Genomic DNA, 18854 nt, shown 5'->3' with positions numbered 1-18854 from the left:
ATGAGTACTCCTTGGAATTAGTGTAGTTCAGAATGCATTTTGGAGAATATTGTCTCATATTAATACAGTAGGCTGCAGAAATACATGCCAGTTGGAAAGGAAATGATAAGATTACAGTATTTTTGATTTTGATGGTTTCTTGAAGGTCAATCAGTTGCACTTCCCATTCAATGTGAAGATGGCCTCTATTGTTAACTTTCCCAGGAAGTGGGAATTCATTCTCTTACAAGACTGCCTAATATATTTTGAATAATTTTAATTGTTAGGATCTTCCTGTATGATTTCTATCTACTAACCTAGTCTGCTTTCTGGTGACAAAGTATAAGTAATTCTTTCCATATTGCATCTTTTTACATATTCAAAAGCGGTTACCTTTTTCTAGCATAGAAATTCTAAACTTTTTTCTGTTAGTAAACATATGACAGAGTTTTTCAGGTTTTCACTTTCTAAACTGGCTTGTTTTGATGTTCTTCAATTGTTGATGATTTTTCCAAAATGTAGAAACCAAAACTGAGCATTGCCTATCCAGAACAGCATTGTCCAATAGAAATAATAATGCAAACCACAAGTGTAATTTAAATATTCTAGAGTCCAGATTAAAAAAAGGAAAAAGAAACAGGTGAAATTTAATTAATAATATATTTTATTTAATCCAATATATTCAAAGTGTTATTTGAAGATGTAATCAGTACAAAATTACTGAGATATTTGTATTTTTTTCATACTATCTTTAAAATTTCACATGAATTTTACAGTTACAGCATATCTCAATTCAGAAACTACATTTTCATAAGAAATATTTGATCTAGATTTCATAAACTTTACAATTGAAAAGTAGATGCACGTACAATTTGTTCCAAATATACCTAAACATTTTTTGTAACTAAATTATCAGTTTTACACTTTAAATTATATTTAATTAAAATTATATACAATTTAAAATTTAGTTCTTCAGTTGCACTAGTCATTTTTCAAGGCCTAAATGGCTACACGCAGATGACTATTTCTTCCTTTGTTCTGGAGGGATAAATATTAAAGAGAACTGATTTTTTAAGACCTATGTGCTAGACTGTATTTGTCTCTGATAAATTTCACTTTTATAAGTCCTTTTTATAGGTCATCATATGCATCTTGGGTTTCTAGAATTAGAAACTAACCACAGAATTAGAAGCCATTCTGGAGACCACCTTATTGGTTCTGGGCATATAACTCGGTCAGTAAAAGAGAGAAGCTTGCCTAGCTGGGATTATCTGCCATTAGCAGAAACTACTGTTTAAATATCCAGTCCTCCAAATAAAGCATCAAGGTTTTCTGAGCCTGGGAATTTTACTATTCAGGGTATAATCCTTTATTGAGAAATCTATTCACATTTCTATGGTTTGTTATATGAGAAGCAGTAACATCAATGTTCCACAAGAGGGGCTATTTTTGAATGTCGGTCACTAAGTGAAATTACTTAACTTTTTGCCATGATGATATACTGGCTCTCTCCTTTCTCTTTTTCATTTTCTTGTCTTTCTTTCGCCTTTCCTCCCCCAGCCTCTGCCCCTGGATTATTTCCAGGACTTCACTGAATAGTAAACTGTGGTCTTATTCGAAAAACTTTAATAATGGAGGAATCCTTCAATGCTGCTTTCATTCTTTTGGTACAAGAATTATTGAAAGATTTAGAAGGCAGAAGCTCAAACTTTAGCTTGTTTTATGCCTAAGACAGATGGATGGTTTCTATGTGTTTGATTATTTTGTGTGTGTGTGTGTGTGTGTGTGTGTGTATGCGTGCACACGCATTTTAATGGAAGGAAACACTTGGGCAGTCCCACCAACAAATAAAGCACTTGTGCCTTACCAATAGGTGCTAAACAAGTTCATGACTGAGACCTTTTCATTTCAATATTATGGATCTGAAAGATTCTTTGATTTAGTTTTAAGTTTTTTCTCCATATATTTGCACACTCACTAGGTGTAAAATTAATGCTATGTTGTGACATTCTGAATGCAATCATTAAAATATCCTAGAAATAGATACGTGGATGGAACAAAAAATTTTTTAAAGGTCAGAAATAGATACCAAATACATTAAAGAACTTAGTTTATAACAAAGATGACATTTTAAATCATGGGAAAATAGAAACTATTCATTAATGATATTGAGGCACTTGACTAATCACTCAGGGAAAAAAATTAGGAATTCATATCTTTCTCTTTATAAAAATAAATTTCATACAGATTCAAAATGAAAAAAATATATAGAATTACCAGGAAATATTGGTGAGGTTATATATTCTTAGCGTTATGGAGATTTTTCTTAGCAGGAATCAAAATCTAGGACATATATGTAAATATCTGATAAATTTGACTCTTTCCAAATTAAAAAGTTCTGCAAAGAATATTAAAAACTAAACTAAAAAACTAAGGAAAAAATACAACTCATATAGAAAAGGGCTAATTTCCTTAATATACCAAAAAAATTCTTGCTAATATTTAAGAACAAAAAAAGAACAAACCAATTCAAAAAATATTCAGAGGATTCTAAAGTGCATTTCACAGAGAAATAAATACAAATGCCAAAAAGCATACAAAAAGCCATACAAAACATACAAAAAGAGAAAGATGGTTTCTCTCATAATCAGAGTGTAGGTTAAGAGTTTTGACACTGAGTTGAGCTGTCTGCATTGTGTCCACTTACTAGATGGGCAACTCCAAGAAAGCTTCTTATTCTCTCTGAGCCTCAGTTTCCTCATTTAGGAAGTGGAGATATTAATAGTATATACTCATACGTTTATTGGAAGGATTAAAAGAGAGCAACTCAACAAAAGTATCCACCACTACTACCAAGACAGTGATGACCACTGCCACTATTATTTACTATTAATATGATTATTTTAGCAGTAGTGTTGGCAACTATCTAAAGGCCTATACCTCTGACTCCACAACTCCACTTTTAGGAAATTATCCTAAAAATTTTTGTTGAACGAATAAACAAGACAGTAAAACATATATAATGAAAAAGAAAAAACTCCCTGCCTTTACCCTCTGCTGTCCTGATCTTCAGTGCTGCAGCTTAGAGGGAAGTTTCCATTTTTAAAAATCATGTATATGTATTACTTATTATTTTAATAAGAATAATGATAGTAAAACTCATTTATATAACAAATGGGAATCATCCTGAAATATGAGTTGGTTATTATGTAAAGCATGTCAGGAAAAGGGACGCAGAAGAAAAGAAATTTTCCTAGCCCTAGAAGCCAATCTCTCTACTACGGAATTACGGACTCCCTGTAGGACCCAATTCCAATTTGCTTAACTCCCTCACAGGAAAAATATTAATAAAAATTGAATATAAGTTCCTGAAAATAATTGCCATGGAGAAAGGGATTTGAAGCTGATTTTTTCTGTGCCTGTGGATAATAATCTCTTCCCTTTTGGGTGATGTTGGTGAGATGCAACTTTCCTTAAGCATGGCCCGTGTGGAAACCAGCCTATCCCTACATCTAGACCATATTCTCTCTTCTTTGAGCACTTTACAGGCAAAGGAGCAGATCCTAGAGCTATAAAACTCACAATGCCTATAAACTATTCAGCCCCTCACCTGGCTTGGGATAAGCACTAAGCAAGTACTAGTGACCACTGTTTTGTTGCCTCCATTTATCCTGCCTCCGACTGGGGGTGATGACTTGAACATTTGAGCATCCATCTTAACTGGTTATTTTACCAGTTTTCTGCTGCTGCCATAGCAAATTATTATAAATTTAGTGACTTAAAAGAACACCCATGTATTGTCTCACAGTTCTGCAAGTCAGAAGTCTGGGATACTTGGCTGGTTTCTCTGCTTAGAGCCTCTCAAGGTTGAAAGTTAGATATTGGCAGGACTGCATTTCTTTCTGGAGTTTTTATGGATGAATCCACTTCTAATCTCACTCAGGTTCTTGGCCTGATTCAGTTCTATGTGACTGTAGGACTGAGGTTCCCATTCCCTTGCTAGTTGTAGACTGGGGGAATCATGCTCAACCTCTAGGGCTGCCCACACTCCCTGACTGTGACCCGCTTCACCTGCAAAGCCAGCAAGGGTGGCTTGTGTCCTTCACATGCTTTGAATTTCTCCTGCCTTCTCTTCTGCTGCATATCTCTGATTCTAGCCAGAGAAAGTTCTTTGCTTTTAAGAATTTATAGGATTAGATTGAGCTCACCCAGATAAACTCCCCACTTTAAGATCCATGAACTTAATTACATCAACAAAGTCCATATTCACATGGTCAAGATTAGGGCATGGACATCTTTGGGAGGTTATTACTCAGCCTACCATAGTTCTTTGTAAGGCCTTAGTTTGAGTTTGGAAGGGGGAAGAACAAGAAATAGTAAGTTGGAATACTGATGCTATCTCTGAAAGATTTCTCTCAGGAAAGAAGGAAGACCTGGTTTATCTGATTTTAGAGGTACTGTAGAAATATGGAGGTCTCCGTATCTGCTCTCCAGGGTGAACATCAGGTTTTGATGGAAAAATTGTCAATAGAACTGGATTTATTTGATATGATTATGTAACATTATGATTCTTAGCCTGATTTTTGTCTCATCTTTGTTACAATTTGAAGCAAAAAATATTTTATAGGCATACCTCATAGATATCGTGGTTTTGGTTCCAGACCGCCTAATAAAGTGAATATCGCAAAAAAGCAAGTCATAAATTTTTTGGTTTCCCAGTACATATAAAAGTTATGTGTACATTATGCTCTAGTCTGTTAAGTGTGCAATAACATTTATCCAAAAATCAATGCACATCCCTTCATTAAAAAATACTTATTGCTAAAAAATGCTGAACATAATCTGAACCTTCAGTGAGTTGTCATCTTTTTGCTGGTGGAAGGATTGAAATATTGCGAGAATTACCCAAATATGACAGAGACACGAGGTGAGCCAATGCTGTTGGGAAAATAGTGCTGACAGACATGCTCAACGCAGGGTTGCCACAAACCTTCAGTTTGTAAAAATCTCAGTATTTGCAGAGTGTAATAAAATGAGGTATGCTTGTGTACTGATATGCATTTAAATATGTATTTTATTACATGTGTTTTAACTATGACTTTATTATACACTGTCTTTGATATATTTATTTACAATGCTATCACTTCAAAATACAGCCTCAGTCACCGAATTTCCCCTGAATTAAGGGAACCAGAATCTAGGCATTAGAAATTCCTGAAGGTCCAGTGCCTGATGATGCTTGGTGACACAAATGTGAACTTCTGTAATAAGGGAAAGCGGCTCATTTTCCCTGGCTCTCTCAGACACATCAATGGCCCACCCAAATAGCTGAGTATGAACTTGCAAAAGCTTAGATGAGGGAGCACCGCATTTTGCAGCAATTAATTTTGCAGAGGAAGCAGTCTGTTTAAAGATGCCTGCAGCACTCACTAAAATGGGGGCTGTTTTTCAAGGCCACCAGAGCTGCAGTGGGCTCTGGCTGGTTCATCAACAAAACAATGCTAAAATATGGCCTCCTGGGTTTTGCAAAAGGAGGGACTGGAGGGGCAATGAATTATGCTCACCTGCTAGAGCTGGGTGAAGTCTGTAATTGTTTAGCCCCCTAGCACTCCCCTGCAAGGGTTAAAATGACAGAGATATTAGTTGGCGATGGCTAAAATTGTTGGTTTGAAGCTCTTGGCAATACGCAGACTGTTATTTACCGGACTTGGTCGATTTACTTCTTAATGCAATAATGACCTGTGAAATGAAACGTGAGCTAGACAATTGTTCCTCATTGTTTCCAGTAAAACAGCCCTTCATACCCCATTAAACCACCATTAATTCCATATGAAAGAGAGTCGTGCACAAGCGCAGGATGGTCTCTCTCTTTCTTTCTCAGACTTTCCTGCCCTCGTGCTCCTGTTTCATTTTTCTTCGTTTACTTTGTATTTCCCCTTTTCTTCCTCTTTCCCTCCATTTCTCCAAATGGAATATGTGGGTCATGGAATCCATGGTGGGACATTTTTCCAAAGGACACTCGGAGTTACATCTCCTCCAAAACAGAGGCAAGGTTTCAGTTGCCAAGCCTCCACCGTCTCTCTGTTTGCCTTGAACGTGAAAACAGCTACAGAAACAAAAGAGTTTTGAAAAAGAAGGAGCAATTGTTTAGTCTTGTTTAAAAAAGATCCAAATGCCTATTCCTTATGGGTACGTGCTAGTCTCCCCACACTGGTTGCCTAGTAACTGCCTCCAGGTAAGCCAACCGTGTGAATGGGTGCTGTACCTTCTCTGGCCTAGGGAGGGGTCCTTTCCACAGCAGGAACGCACACAGGTCACAGAAAGCGCCTCTGTGTTCCAGGAACCTGACTAGTTTCGAACTGCTTTCCCTTCTCCCAGGACCTACTCTAACTCCCCCATAACAAAGGCCCCAACCAGGAAGCACTGAACCAGAGGGCATGAAAGCTGCTTCTGGAGCATTTCTTCTCGCTGACCCTTTTCTCCCTACAACCTCATAGCTGGCACCTGTCTTAATTTTTTTTCATTGCATGACTGGAATGTTTTGCTTCATTTTGCATCTTATTGAAACCTAGCAGGGCCCCTCTGGGTCCCCAATTTCTTGTTTGTAGGAAAAAGGCTTTAGTCTCCTAGACCTTTCTGGAGTTTCAAAGAGCAGACTGCAGCAGTTACTAATTAAGGAAGTGAGGGAATACAGAAACAAAGGAAAAGCAGTCAAGAAACAATATTTCAGTGATAAAACAGAGTCCTAACTCCTCCTCAAGAGATATACATAACAATCTGATACACATCTTTGAGTTGTTCTGCTGAAACTAAGACCCCACCCACCCACCCAAGTGGAGGAGGGTGAATACATGCTGAGCACAAGCACAGAGACACCAGACTGGTTGGAATCAGTGGATGATGATGAAGATTTCTGAAACACCACCCTGTCACCTCACCACCAGCCAATCAGAAGAAAGTCATGCCCCCTGCAGCCCTCACCCCAAATGTTGCCTTTAAAAACCCTTTCCTGGAAGCCATCAAGGAATTTGGGTCTTTTGATCATGAGCTGCCTATTCTCTTTGCTTGATACCCTGCAATAAATGCTGTACTTTCCTTCTCCACAACCTGTGTCAGTAGATTGACTCAGCTGTGCATCGGGCAAGGGGGCCCAAGTTCAGTAACATTGCTGTTTGCAGGGTCCCTGCATGACTCTTTCTGCCTCTGTAGTCACATTGTCTTCTTCCTTCAAACGTTTTCAGCATCACTCTTCTGAGGACACTTGTGATTATATTTAGAACTGTTGGGGCCCAGGGTACACGACCCCAAAATATGCCTTAACAGCATATGATTATTTTGAATTAAAGTTACTTAAGAAACGGTCGATACAAGAAGGACACTCTGACCCTCTTCTATGTCTCTCTGAAAGGAGGAAATAAATCTCCCATGTGAAAGGTGCCCTTCATGCATCTGGAGGTAGAAGGGACACCCTTATCGCTAGGGACATGGAATTCAGGGCCAAGAACCTTGTATAAATAAACCTTGTTACTTCTTTCCTAATTTATTACCCAAGCCCAAACTTTGCTTACATTTCTTACTAATTGGGCACCCAAACCTAAATTCTTTTGTCCTGCCAATTCCTCTCAAATTTATTGTTTCTATGTCTAAAAAAATATAAAAGCTGTTGGCTTTGGCCACTTCTTAGGTCCCATTCCTATGAGACCTCTGTGCACATGAATTAAAATTTGTTCCTCTTTCTGCTGTTAATCTGTCTTGTGTCAGTTTTATTATTGGTCTCGCCAAAAGAACTCAAGAGAAGTAGAGGGGGAAATTTCCCCCTCCCCAGCAGAGCCCACCTGGATAATGCAGAATATATATATTTTAATCTAGAAAGTCCAGATTTGACAATTAGGGTATTTTCTTTCCCTTTCTCTTCTTGAAAGGAATGAAAAAGAAAGGGGAAAGAAAATATTATGAATCACCTAAATCACTCTTGGTCTCACACACACACACTCAAAACAAATTCAAAATAACACCTCACCATCAATTTTCTACATCATTTTAAATTTTCACTTCTGGGTTTGGAGGTAGGTTTATCATCACCATTTGAAATTCTCAATAGTTGACTTTCCCACCTCTCTCAAAATGGTTCCACTCACACATGAATTGTTCTTGAATAGTCAATCATTTTATAGGTATCAGCTCTGGCACTGGTTTGTGTGATAGTACCTAGTAATTAGAAAGGCATGTAAATTTCCTATATTCCCCTTCCACACAGGATCATGTGTGCTGGGGAATGAATAGTTCAGGAGGCTGGGCACTAACAAAGATTATCTCCCTACGGGACAAGGAGAAAGGCTGTTTATTTTTAAAAATTCTTATTTATTGTATTTATTTTTAAATTATTTATTTATTTATTTATTGACCATGTTGTACGCACGTGAGCGGCTTGTGGTATCTTAGTTCCCTGACCAGGGATTGAACCCCTGCCCTCGGCAGTGAGAGTGCGGAGTCTTAACCACCGGACCACCAGGGAATTCCCAAGGCCATTTAGGTCTTCCATATGAACTCACTCTTTTTCTAAAAAAAATTGAAGTATAATTGATTTACAATGTTGTGTTAGTTTCAGGTGTACAACAAAGGGATTCAGTTATATATATATATATATATATATATATATATATATACATATATATTATATATATTTCATATATATTATGAAATTATATTTTAGATTTTTCCCATTATAGGTTACTACAGTATATTATTGAATATAGTTTTCTGTGCTATACAGTAGGTCCTTGTTTTTTAATCTATTTTATATATAGTAGTGCGTATCTGTTAACTCCAAACTCCTAATTTATCCCTCCTCCTGCTTTCCCCTTTGGTAACCATAAGTTTGTTTTCTGTGTCTGTGAGTCTGTTTCTGTTTTGTAAATAAGTTCATCTGTATCATTTTTTTTTTTTTTGCTTCCGCATATAAGTGATATCATGTGATATCTGTCTTTCTCTGTCTGACTTTCTTCACTTAGTATGATAATCTCTAGGTCCATCCATGTTGTGAACTCATTCTTGAATCTGTTGTAAAATGGGTTTCATCACCTCATTCTTTCCTCAAAAACATATCTGGCATTTTACTGTTTGCAGCTGATATCACAAAGGTCCCAGGAACAAAGTGACTCCCTTACAATCATGTAGCCTATCAGACCAAACTTTTAGTTCCTTTTCAAGCCAGTATTTTTTCCCCCTGTATTAAAATCCCTTTTAAGAAAAAGTTAATTAAAAAGGAAATCAGTAATTAGTGAAGTAAACACTAATGAAGTGACTAAGGTCTCATTTAAAACCAGCTTCAATTTTTTTTTTAAAGAAAAAATAATAGAGGGTAACCTTTACTGTTCAGAGTAGGCCTATTCCTGTGGCTATTCCATCTTTCAAGAGTTTACTGAGGATCTACACGTCCTTCAAGGGGATGCCCTCTCCACTCCAGGAGGAAGTGAAGTCTTCCTCCTCAGACTGCTTTGGCTCTTACTGGAATGTCATCATTCATGTTACATTTTGCTCAGCATGATTAATTATATTAGAATGTGGTGGTGCCTTCTTTCCCTGATTTGATTATAACCTTCTAGAAGGCAGAATAGATTTATTATGCTAGTTTTAGCTTAGTTTAACCAATACGTATCGATTCTCTATTACAATTTAATGATAGTTACTTCTATTACAGTAGTTTCCATTTACTGGGTGCCTCTTACATGCCAGACATTGTGTTAGGTGCTTTATATATCATACCTTTACGGTAACTTGGGAAGGAAGCCTCATTTTTATCATTCTAAATATGATGAAACTGAGGCTCACAGAGTTTAGGGGCTTTGTTTAAGATGTACATCAAGTGATAAAGTGAAGATTTATGCCCAAATCTGTCTGAACTCAGTACCCATGCTTTTTTTTCTTAATGACCATGACCTTTCTTGGATATAGGCTGTCTGGGGAATTATGCATAAGTGAGATTCATCTTTGACCCTCAAGGAGATAATTTAGTATGACAATTCGAGTACTCGACTCTAGTTCGAAACAATGTAAGATAAGCACCTGCAAATACATAAATAGTACTCTGAGCGAACTGGATGGGTGGGATTTTGACAGAAGGAGAAAAAACTTCCCTTATCGAGGCATGAATAAAGGACACTGACATCACAAGGTGTGGCGTATTTTCATTTGGCTGTAGAATGGGAAACATGTTGAGAAGAAAGGGAGAACAGAGCTGTAGTTTTGGAGAGCCTTGAAAGCCAGACTGAAATACTTTTCTTTATTTACTTCATGAGCTGTTGAGGGGACTTTGAAGAGTCCAGGATAGAGGAGGAGCCTATGGGAAGCTGTACTGTACTCAGGCTGCAGGAAGCAGGGTGAAGATTGGGTTGGAGCATGGACCAAATGGAAAGACTGGATAGGACACTGTTTTAGTTGTGCAGCTTTAGAGGAAATGCATTGAGGATCTGGAGGAGATTGATGGCCATCAGAAGTGAGAGGATGGTACAGATCAAAGACATACAAAAGAGAGGGAAAAGAAAGGGCTTGCCCACTCCTGACTGTTGGGAACTGATGAGAGGAAATCAAGAGTGACTCTATTGTCCATAGTCAGCATATCCTGGGGAACAAAGGTTCCAACAGTAGATATGGGGAAATAAGAAGGAAGAGGTTGTTGGCCTAAGCTTTGTCTTTAGTGAGTTTGGGATGCCCACTATAAGGGAGAGGAACTATTCAAATATCCATCTGGCCACGGGAATCTCTGGGATTAGAAACTGAAAGATAAAGCACAGCTAGAGAGAAAACTGAAAATTGTCTGGAATTAGGTGGTAGGTGAAACAATAGAGCAAATGATTGCTGAAGAAGGAAGAAAGAAAAGAAACTGAAGCTCGAATTTTGGGAAATGCATGGCATTGAGGAGAGCCTTCACTGGGAAGTGTGCAAGCAGATAAGTGAGGCGTAACATTTTACTGTTTGTCGCAGAGACAAGGGGGCACAGAGGTAGGACTACCCACCAGAGGTGGGAAAGCTCTCACTCTATGCTCCTTGCTGGGTTCTGAGGTGCTTTAAGGAAAACAATGAGCTGTGACAAAGATGGGGTGGTTTGTCCTCTAGTAAGAGGGGAAGCTGGGCCAGTCTTGTGCGTCGATGGAGGAAACTGGTGCAGGTACAAGGTGATTTAAGGGACTGGTCTACCCAGGGCCTTGCTGACCCCCAAACACTTTCCCTACCCATGCTGTGTCCTTCCTTCTAGGCTGAAAATGCTACCTTTGCTGCTAGAGCTATTCCTTCAGAAAGTCAGTGTTGGGTGTGGAGAAAAGGGAACCCTCTTGCACATTGGTGGGAATGTAAATTGATACAGCCACTATGGAGAACAGTATGGAGGTTCCTTAAAAAACTAAAAATAGAATTACCATATGACCCAGCAATCCTACTACTGGGCATATACCCAGAGAAAACCATAATTCAAAAAGACACATGCACCCCAATGTTCATTGCAGCACTATTTACAATAGCCAGGTCATGGAAACAACCTAAATACCCATCGACAGACGAATGGATAAAGAAGGTGTGGTACATATACCCGATGGAATATTACTCAGCCATAAAAGGGATCGAAGTTGGGTCATTTGTAGAGACATGGATGGGCTTAGAGACTGTCATACAGAGTGAAGTAAGTCAGAAAGAGAAAAACAAATATCTATATTAATGCATGTATGTGGAATCTAGAAAAATGGTACAGATGAACCGGTTTGCAAGGCAGAAATAGAGACACAGATGTAGAGAACAAACGTATGGACACCAAGGGGGAAAAGTGGGGGAGGAGGGTGGTGGGATGAATTGGGAGATTGGGATTGACATATATACACTAATATGTATAAAATAGATAACTAATAAGAACCTGCTGTATAAAAAATAAATAAATTAAATTTAAAAAAAAGAAAAGAAAGTCAGTGTTAAAATGTGCACATTCATTTATTCATCCATTCATTTACCCAGCTGATATTTAGTGGGTAGCTACTGCATTCCAGGTATCAGGATAAAAGCTGGTGTACAAAATGACATGATTCCTATCCTCATATCTTATTAGGAAAGGTAAGCAATAAGAAATATATACATAAAATAGACAAATAAATATATGATTACATATAAATGCTATAAAGAAGAGAACAGGCGTGCCGTAAGTGCATCACAGTGGTCGTTGTGGTGGTGGTGAGTCAGTGAAGGCTGCTCTGGGAAGTAATATTAGAACTGAGACCAAAACTGAATAAGAGTTGGCCAGGTAATATGTGGAGGGGAAAGCCTTCAAGGCAGAGAAAGCAGTTTGTGTGTAAATCCCAAGGCTGGAGGAGCAGAGCCTCGGAGGAAGGAAGGCCACAGGGACTGAATAACAGTGGGCTTGCATGCAGATAAGTAGCCTGTGATGCGGTTGCACAGGTGAACAAGAGCCGGATCCTGAGGAGCTTATGGGACATTTTAAGAACATGAGATTTTATTCTACTTGCAATGGAAACTGATGCAATTTACTTTGCATTTTTAAAACTTTGGAAGAGTAACTGGAGGTTTGCAGGAATGGATAAGAGAAAGATGAATTAGCTGTTCTATTGCAGTGATCCAGGTGTGAAAAAATAGTGATATGGGTTACTTTTGTTCCTTTTGTTAATTTTATTTTATTTTTAGTAGACATTTTTTTAGACTTGAGGCTTGAACATAAGAACCCCAATTAATTTTTTTCTGTTTTATCTAAGATTTTAGCATCATGAAAAATGATCTTGTGTTCACTTGCTTTAACACGTTCTTAGTCCAGAACCCAGATGTCAAAATCTATCTACTCAATGATTATCGAAAAAACTGGTAAATATGAATCTTCTCTTGTACTCTGACTTTAAGAGAAGCTCCAAGCCCTGAGAACAAAACAATAGTTGACAAAACCTTCACCTTCTAAAGTGAGGTTCCAGAGTTCCAGCTCTGTCTGTGGAACTTTCTGCAATGATGAAAATTTTCTATATCTGTGCTATTCAATGTGGTAACCACTAGCCACGTGTGGGTATTGAGTGTTTGAAAGTGACTGGGAAGATTGAGGAACTGAATTTTATTTTGTTTTACTGTGATTAATTAAAATTTAAACTTACATAGCCACATGTGGTGAGTGGCTACTGTGTTGGACAGTGCAGACTAAGATAATCTATGTTGATCTTGTAAACAAAGTGGCTAGAACCTAGTGTAAGCTCTGACTCTCTAGCCCTTCACGTACCTCTGGGTATAAGGGAAGAGGAGAATTCACTGGGAGGTGGAAGGGGACTGTTCTAGGATCATATTGTAGGTAATTTTCAATGTGCAATGAACGCTTCATCTCTGCTCACAGGAGGGCAGAGCTTAGTGCTTGCCCTCATAGGCCTCTCCAAAGGAGTCGGGTTTTAAAGCACCACTAGAAGTTTACAGAGACTGTTGTCTGACACACTGAAGAAGAGTCTACTGGTGAGAGACTGGCCGAAGTGCCTTGTGCTGAAGAAGTTTCCATTTCCTGGCTTGCTGAGCAAAGATGCCAGGCCCCCAGTATTGCAGGTGTGGACTTGTTAGGGGAGCGTATCATGTACCATTTTAACAGAGACCCACCCAAGAGGTGTGAGGTGACCTCAAGTGGGAGTGAACACTGGGCATCAGGGGCTTTCAGATAAGTCATAAGTAGCCACCAGGAACAGGCATCTCCCATGCCAGTCAAGCAACCACAGATCCTTAGTGCAAATCTCTGTGGAACCCACAGGAGGACTCAAAAAAGAGTCAGTTTTAGACATCTGCGATACTCAGAGGGTATCAAACCCTCTGAGCCTACAAAGCCTCTGGAAAACCAGAGGCTTTGTAGTGAGTGGAGGAAGAGGAATCAAGGTGGAGAAATAATGCAAAGCCAACAATATTTTCCCCATCACAGATTTCCCAGATTTTGAAGCTGAAGGAAGGAAGAAGGTTTGAAAAGGATTTGAGATTGCATTGGATTGGACTGGAATGTTTCATATGTGAAAGTAATCAGAAAAGCTGTGTCATCTGCCTGGGGTTTCATCCAGGATCTGAGCAAAATAATTTGACAGCATGAGTTTAAATGGGTATGGGTTAGGAAGACTAAATTTCCTCTCTTGCACCTGCTGAGTCCAGGTCACTCAGTAAACAGATTATAATAATAAGGATAATTGTACATTATTAATGATACATTGATAATGATGGTGATGCATAACTAACATTTATCAAGTATTTACAACCTGCTAGGCACTCTTCTAAGCACTTTATCTGTTTTAACCCCTCAGCTGGAGGTGCATATGGAATTGATTCCTCTCTATCTGAGGAAGCTCTGATAACTGGACTGGAAAACGTTCTGAGTCTCACTGGAAGATAAAATCTCATCTACTGAAAAATCATGATCATCTAGTAGTTATTAAACACACTTAACAGGCATTTCATGTGCATTATTTCATTTACTACTCTAACTGTACTATGAAATAATCACTCATTTTATCCATCTTATCCATTGAGGTTCATAGGAGTGAGGACAGTTTACCTACTGGCAGGTCTAGGCTGGGAGTCTAGTGCTGCCAGGCCTCAGTGTCTTGCTTTTCACCAAGACCCTACATCTGAGGCCAGGACTAAGGCTCACCTATCTTCTCTTCTTGAAAACAAGTACATTAATTATGAGGAACAAGAAATTGTCTCGTTCAAGCAAAATTAAAAGTTGGTCAATTTGAACATTGCAAAACACTTTGGATACTAATTAGTAATAAAATTAGTTCCTTCTCTTGCCCCAAAGTCTTAACTTTAGTATGGAGAAACAAGAATACAGAAAATGGCTCACAGGGACCATCAACATGTATTCCGGCAAATACAGGAAAAACAAAAGCCAGGGCCAGCTCTTCATTTCTGACCCCCTAGAGTCCTCCTGATCCTCTCAAATCTTCTTCCTCTCCACTTTATTTCATTGTTGTTCTTAAAATGAATTCCAAAACCCAAGAGAGGGATAAGGCTCTTACCAAGAAGAAAAAGAAAAAGCTATGCTGTTACGGTTCAGTGTATTCTGAACTCTTGAAATTTGGGGCCTATTTATACTTCAAGACAAACAGAGATCATTTTAACAATAGCAGATGTTGCAGGGGAAGGATAGAGTTTATTACAGGCAGACCTATGTGGGGTCAGAAGCAATAGGTTCTTCCTGGGGAGGAAGTCGGATGGGCAGCTGCAACTTGGCTAGAAAGAGCTCGTTATCGTATTACAGTCCAGGCTGAGAGCACGGTGTGGTGCCCAGCTCTGTGGGTTGGATACACGTGCAGCTTCGCTACCCCTTGCATGATTTTCTCGTTGGTCCCAGGTGTTACTTCCAAAACTGCGGAGGTGGCTCAGATGCAAGGAAAACATCTAACCATTTTGAAGGGGCGAGGAGACGACCCATATTTGCAAATATGATTGGAAGCATTTATCTTTCCTTCCCCCCCTACATCTTCTAAATATTAGCATTTAATAAAATACACATTTCTTTCATTTATTTTGAACTCCCTCCAAAGCCAGCAAATACCAGAACCTCAAATATTATGATAGGATAGGTTCTTTATTGGTTTGTTTTCTTTTCATTCTTTCTGTTTTTACTGTGTGATTCTTTTTCATTATAAATCCTTATGTTTCCAGCTCAAGGAGCCTGACTAATCAGAAGGGTTTCCAGCAGAGGTAGACAAATATTCTCAATGTGGTCCTGAGACCCTACAGATGCAGATAGCTCTGCTATTCACAGGAAATGAAGAAGTCAGGTCCATCAGAGACAGAGGATTTCCTCTTCAGATAAAGTATGTTAGCTGTTGCATATTAGTGATATAAAGCTCAGGAGGAGAGAAACAAGATGGTCTGATGGTGGGGAAAAAGGCCTCCTCTTATCCTGGATGCTGTTAAAAGCAGAGCCTGAGACAAAATTTGCATATAGTTTATTTATTTGGGAGACGATCTCAGGGAGCAGGAGTGGGGGACAGAAGTAGTGAAACAAAGGAGGGAGAGCAACTCAAGATGCCTATAGGAGATGCTTGATCCTGTGAGGACCCTTTTGAAGTGTATCGCAATTCTGCCCATGGGCAAAAAGAGAAGACACTGGTTCATGTCTCCAATTGGTCAAAGCTCCAAACCCAACACTTCCTGGTTGCACAGGTATGAATGCTAATTGGTTCATCTCATATGGCAGCATGAGAGAGGCCCAAGGGCGGAAGGCAAGACACTGTCAGCTTTCTTTTGCATGGAAATGGGAGTCAGTGGCTGGAATAAGAGATGGGATGGAGAGGACTTGACATGGTACACACAGGTATCCAACACAGCATCCTGAGAAATTTGTTATTATAGGCTGGTAGTTCATAGAGATATGAGTTGAGGCCCCATCTGGATGACTTACCAGCTCTGTATCCCGGGCAAGTTATTTGCTCCTAGGCCCACCTTTCTCCCTTTTAATTTAATAACACTTACCTCATCTGGTTGTCGTGACAAGGAAGTGAGTCACATAAGCTTAGTGCCTAGTGCCTTGTACAAATTCAGTAAATACTATCATTATAATCAATAGTATGAATAATCGACATAGGTTTGATGAGTTTGGCCTACAGCTCAGACCAATGGTGGTAAAACACTCTGTAGAGAAGAAGTGAAAAGGGAATTTAAGACAGATGTAGGACTCGTGCCTTTCTTTAGACAGGTGAGATTCATGTACACATAAAGTACAATATAGACTTCTGTTCTTGAAGATGAATCTCAGGCATGAAGATTCCAAAGTGATGTCACAATCATTAAAGAAACAGATACAGGATAAATTTCATTATTAATGATGTTTAATTTAATTTAAATTTATGGGAAAATTTTAAACAGGCCTGATTCCAAGGGAGCCTTGCACAGAGCAGGAACATTTGCTTCCTGTGTTCTCCAAATTCATATCTGTAAAGTCAGCGTGTTAAATCAGATGATTTCTGAAGTTCATTTCAATTCTTAAATTTTGCATCCCCAAATAACTTATTTTATTATTCCTGAATATTAATTAGCTAGACTATCTGATTTCCCACTTATACTGAAAGACAAAAAGATTGACTCACCTGTGTATGTCAAAAAAAGAGCTTGTCATAAAAGTATTTATTCACAGTAATTATACTGGCCATTCCAAACTCAAGGTGGATTGAGTTTTGAAAGTTGGTTATTTACAATGAGGGATGTGTTTTCACACAATGACTATGTTAAAAATAATAGGCAAACTTCCAGGTCAGTAAAGCAAAAGTCTATTTTAATTATGATGTTCCATAAACACAGTATTTTTCTACTATTTGTCTGGTTTCTGAATACTACGTGTTACTATGATTTGAACTCTTCCATGGAAAGAGTTCCACCTTTTGATTACAAAAGCCACTGTGGTTTCTGCTCCAGTGATCTTAGGAAATTTCTCTCTTCCCAGGCAGTTGGACCTATGAACTTTTTCCAAGTCTCCTAACTCCTCCAAAGCGGGACACTTTTGAGAGCAGAGGGGGAGCTATTAATATTTTTTCTGGGACAACGAGCATAAATCATCATTGTCCTGAGAACGCTGGGGGGATGGTTGTCCTAGTCATAGTCTTTTACAAGTACTTCCATGGCCTGTCTGTGGACGCAGCAATATGAAGCTCTCACTTATTTTCATTTTCGTTGCAGTTCATTCAACAATGTTTACTAAGTTTCTACCATGTACTACATACTGGAGATATAGTGTGGTAAAGATGAACATGGTACCCAACTTTGCTAAGCTTAGAGTCTAGTGCAAAAAAGAGACATTAAATAACTAATTGTAATAAAGCATAAGTGATGACTGAGGAAGTCCAGGCACCAGGGGAGCACATAGTAGGGGACCTTAGGTTGATGCTCTAAGGCAGGGGCTAGTAAACTTTTCTGTAAAGGGCCAGATAGGAGATACTCTAGGTTGTCACTGTTTTAGCCTTTAATGATCATAGATGGTTTCTGTTTTTCCTTCTCCTCCTCATCTGTCTCTTCCTCCTTTTCTTTTTCTTCTTTCAAAATTCTTTAAAAAATTTAAAACCCGTTCTTAGCTTAAGGGCTGTACCAAAACAGCCATAGGCAAATTTGTCAACCCTTGTTCTAGGAGAAAGCTTTTTGGAGCAAGTGCTATGTAATCAGAGATTTAGAAGGTGAGTGAGTTTGCCAGGTAAAGAGTTGTAGAAAAAGGATATGAGATGGAAAGATAATATGTGCAAAAGCACAGGGACCAGAGAATGAAAAGAAATCCATCCTGGCTGGGAATGGCCCAAGATGACGTCGAGATGTGTGACATCTGTTCCCAGAATGTTTTATAACCCTGCTAAGGATTTTGGACTTGATCCTAAGGGTTAAGAAGCATTCATAAAGGACTTAAAAGGAAGGAGGATCATGATCAGATTTGCATGTTTCAAAGATTATTCTGACTGCCCTGCAGAGAACAGATTGGATGGGACAAGAGAGGAAGCAGGGCATCCAGTGCAGTGGCAAAGGTCCAAAGGGTAGACAATGAGGCAGCACAGATCAGGATGATGACAGGAGAAATACAGGGACTCAGGTGAGATTTGTGAGGTGTAAATGGCTGGACTTGTTGATTGATTGGACGAGGAAGAGAAAGGAGTCAAGAATGACTTCTGAGTTCTTTCTTAAATAACTGGGGGGCTGGTGATACCATTTACGGAGGGAGAACCCTGGAGAAGGAGCAAGTTTGGAAAAGAAGAAGAATTCCGTTTTAGACATACTGAATTTGAGGTATATGCTAGACTTCCGAGAGGGGATGCCCAATAGGGGGTTAGATGTACAGCTCTGTAGTTCACATGAAAGGTCAAAGATGTAAGATTCACCATGTAGATGGG

General features: G+C 38.8%; 1 protein-coding gene across 19 annotated transcripts in view; it reads left to right on the top strand.

The window, feature by feature from the left end:
• The window catches only part of PKHD1 (PKHD1 ciliary IPT domain containing fibrocystin/polyductin), a 476353-nt gene that overhangs the window by 330755 nt on the left and 126744 nt on the right, over positions 1-18854 (top strand). The window lies entirely within an intron of this gene.

Source organism: Balaenoptera borealis (assembly GCF_965194805.1).
Source record: "Balaenoptera borealis genome assembly, chromosome: 12".
In the NCBI taxonomy this organism is placed as follows: domain Eukaryota; kingdom Metazoa; phylum Chordata; class Mammalia; order Artiodactyla; family Balaenopteridae; genus Balaenoptera; species Balaenoptera borealis.
Note: the sequence above shows the minus strand (reverse complement) of the source record. Positions and strands in the feature narration are given on the sequence as shown.